Source organism: Trachypithecus francoisi, unplaced genomic scaffold (assembly GCF_009764315.1).
Source record: "Trachypithecus francoisi isolate TF-2019V2 unplaced genomic scaffold, Tfra_2.0 Lachesis_group11, whole genome shotgun sequence".
Classification (NCBI taxonomy): Eukaryota; Metazoa; Chordata; class Mammalia; order Primates; family Cercopithecidae; genus Trachypithecus; species Trachypithecus francoisi.
Window position 1 is genome coordinate 45141037 of NW_022681456.1, and position 3680 is coordinate 45144716.

Sequence of the window (3680 nt, forward strand, 5' to 3'; positions counted from 1 at the left end):
TTTTAATGTAGGCATTCAATGCTATAAACTTTTCTCATAGCACTGCTTTTGCTGTATCCTAGAGGTTTTGGTATGTTGTGTCTCTATTTTCACTCACGTCAAATTTATTTTTATTTCTACCTTAATGTCATCATTTACCCAAAGCTTATTCAAGAGCAAGTTGCTTAATTTCCATGTATATGTATACATAGATTTAATTTTATTCTGCTGTCATCCAAAATGTTTCACATAATTTTTATTTTTTTAATTTATTGAGGCTTGTATTAAGAAATTATGACTAAGTATATAGATTATTTTGGAGAATATTTTATGCATGGATAAGAAAAATGTATATTCTGATAAGAACAGATACTACACTTGATCTTAGCCAAAAGGTTGAGAAGTGATAGAAAAATGTATATTCTGTGGTTGCTGGGCACAATGTTCTGTAACTGTCTATTAGGTCCATTTGATCTACAGTCCTGTTGAAGTCCAGAGTTTGTTGATTTTCTGCCTCAGTCATCTGTCTAGTGCTGCCATGGAGGTATTCAAGTCCCCTACTACTATTTTATTGCTCTCTATCTCTTTTCTCAGATCTAGTAGTGTTTGTTTCATAAATCTGAGTGCTCTGGTGGTTGGCACATACATGTTGAGAGTAATTATATCTTCTATTTGAATTGAACCCTTTATCATTATGTAACAACTTTCTTTGTCTTATTTCACTATTGATTATTTAAAGTCTGTTTTAACTGTTATAACTATAGCTACTCCTGCTTTTTTTCTGTTTGTTTGTGTTCAGTTTACATGGTATATCTTTGTCCACCCCTTCATTTTGAGTTTATGGGCCTTCACTTATTTTGCAGGCTCCTGTGGACAGCAAGCAGTTGAATCATGTTTTTTAAATATGGTTGACCTATCTATATCTTTAAGTGGAAAACTTAAGTCATTTATGTTTAAGGTTCATATTAACACGTAAGGTTTTCTTCCTGTCATAATGTTGTTACCTAGTTGTCTTTGTAATCTCAATTGTATAATTCCTTTATAGGATCTATGAGCTTTGTACTTACATGTGCTTTTATTATGGCAAGTAACGCCCTTTCATTTCCACGTTTAGAGCTCTTTTGAGCATTTCTTGTAGGGATGGTCTAGTGGTGCTGAATTACCTTAGCATTTGCTTGTCTGAGAAAGACTTTATTTCTCCTTCATTTATGAAGCTTAGTTTGGCACTATGTACATTCTTGACTGGCATTTTTTTTTTCTTTGAGAAGGCTGAAAATAGGCCCTCAATCTCTTCTGCCTTATAAAGCTTCTGTGAGAAGTCCACTGTTAGTCTAATGAAATTTCCTTTATAAACTATTAGAGGCTCCCCTCTAACAGCTTTTAGGACTTTTTTTTCTTTCACCTTGACTTTGGATAGTCTGATGGCTATATGCCTTCATGAAGTTCTTCTTGCAGAGAATCTTCCAAGTGTTCTTTGAGCTTCTTGTATCTTAATGTCTAATTCTCTAGCTAGGCCAGGAAAGCTTTCTTGAATTATTCTGTCAAATATGTTTTCCAAAATTTTTACTTCTCCTTTTTCTCCCTCAGAAATGCCTATTACTCATAAGTTTGGTCGTTTTACATAATTCCATATTTCTTGAAGGTTTTTTTCATTATTAAACATTTCTTTATCTTTATTTTTGTCTGACTGGGCTAATTTAAATGACCAGTCTTCAAGCTCTGAAACTCTTCTGCTCAGTTTGGTCTACTGATAAAAGTTTCCAACTATTTTTTATAATATCATCGACAAATTTTTTATCTCCCAATGTTCAGGGTTTTGTTTTTTTTTTTAACTATCCATGTCTTTAGTTTCATTCATATCCTGAATTGTTTTCCTGGTTTTTTGTGTTGATTTTCAACTTTCTCTTCGACCTCATTGAACTTTCTTACAATCCATATTTTGAATTTTTTCTCTTATTTCAGAGTTTTTATTTTGATTAGGATCCAAATTCACTTTTGACTAGGACCCATTGCTAGAGATCTAATGTGATCCTTTAGGGATGTTGAAACTTTTTTTTTTTTTTGTACTGCAGGAGTTCTTATGATGATTATTTCTCATCTGGAGAAGCTTGCTCTTCTTATTTTTGAATTTGCTTTTGTTTGGATGGGAATTTTTATTTATGTTTCCTCCTTGAGGATGTGACTGTAATGTATGTTGTATATGATCACTTGATTTCAATTCTGAATGCTTTCGGGGGGCCAAGGGTCTAGTATAAATTCCTTGGTTATAGATAGCTTTTCTATGTGTGGTGGTTTTCTCAAGTGCTGATTGTTGTAACAATGCATTGGGTATATGAACTGGCTCACTATGTTCTGTGGGGCTGAGACCTGAGATCTCAGGAAGCTTATCTCATTCCCTAGCACTATGCCCCTCTGTAAGTGGGTTTTTTTATATTATTATTATTATTATTATTGTTTGGTTGTGCAGTTCAACTTTCAGTCCTGTAGGTGGCACTTACAAGCAAGAGCTGGCTCATCCCCAGATACCCCAATGATCAGTGGACACACCTACCCTGACTGGGGTGGTTGAGAGAGTGCATGGTGCAATGCGCTGAGGTCTCCTCAGAGGTGGAAAGGAGGGAGCTGTACCAGTTCCCCATCCAATTCCCTATCACACCCCTGTCCCAGAGCTTACAGCCTTCAGTTCAGATAGGCCCTGCCCTTTATCTCCAGGCTAAAATGGAACTGAATTCTGCAGAAAATGCCCATCCTGTGGCTACCCTGAATTGGCCTGGAGTGGAACCTCTTCCCTCAGCCCCAAACAACTCTGTGGCTGGCCAGCATTCGGCTGCAGGGATGCCATCACTCCACACAGGGAAAGGATGATGAATTCTGACCTTTGTGCAAGTCTGGGCTCATGGGCACACTGTCAGTAGGGGTGTAGTAACCCCAGATAGTCCTGGAGAAGCTATCTCCAGGTACACCCACTCCAATATCTAGTAGGAAAACCTGTGGCTGCATCCACAGCAGTGGATGGCGGGACAAGAGAAGATCCCCCATTTTCTTGTCTGTTCCTGGCCACTGGTGCTGCCTGTCCACTAAAGTAGAACAACATTCCTCCCTTTCGGAGACAAGCACTATGCCCTCAACTTCACTGGGATGGACACAGTCACCTTCAGCTCACAAGAACGAGAGGGCTATCAGATGGGGAGAACACACAATCAGGTTTCCTTTGTCCTAAGGGGCACTTTGGCAGGCTGCATTGCCCCTTGCCTTATGGGTAGCTCATGCTAAGGGCTAGATCTTTGGGGATACATCAGCTTCCCAGTCTTGCCAGTGTCCTGTGGTTGCCACAGTCAGAGTGAGCTCTAGGGAATGTTTGCAAGAGTTCTCGAATGGGAAGACATAACAGCTGATATTCTCCAGGCAGAATAGTGGCTGAATCTTTTAAAAGTTCTAGTTGATTCAAATAGAACTCTACTTGGTGGCACAAACGCTAGTTTTCTGACTATGTCTAGCACAAAGATGACAATTTATAAGGGATTCATACAGAAAATTAAAGCATAATAGGTGGCCAGCCCAGCTCTGAATGCTGAGAGTGCCTGAATAAAAACGTTTCTAGCCTAACTTACGTTTATGCAACCTAGAAAAAAAATTACTGATCTGAATTTCTAGTTGATGCTGAAATTCTGTCAGAAATTTATCTATTCATGGTGTGGAGT

At 38.2% G+C, this 3680-nt stretch overlaps 1 pseudogene; it reads right to left on the reverse strand.

The window, feature by feature from the left end:
- Window positions 1-297: 297 nt before the first annotated feature.
- On the reverse strand, window positions 298-387 carry LOC117091281 (annotated as a pseudogene).
- Window positions 388-3680: the final 3293 nt, after the last annotated feature.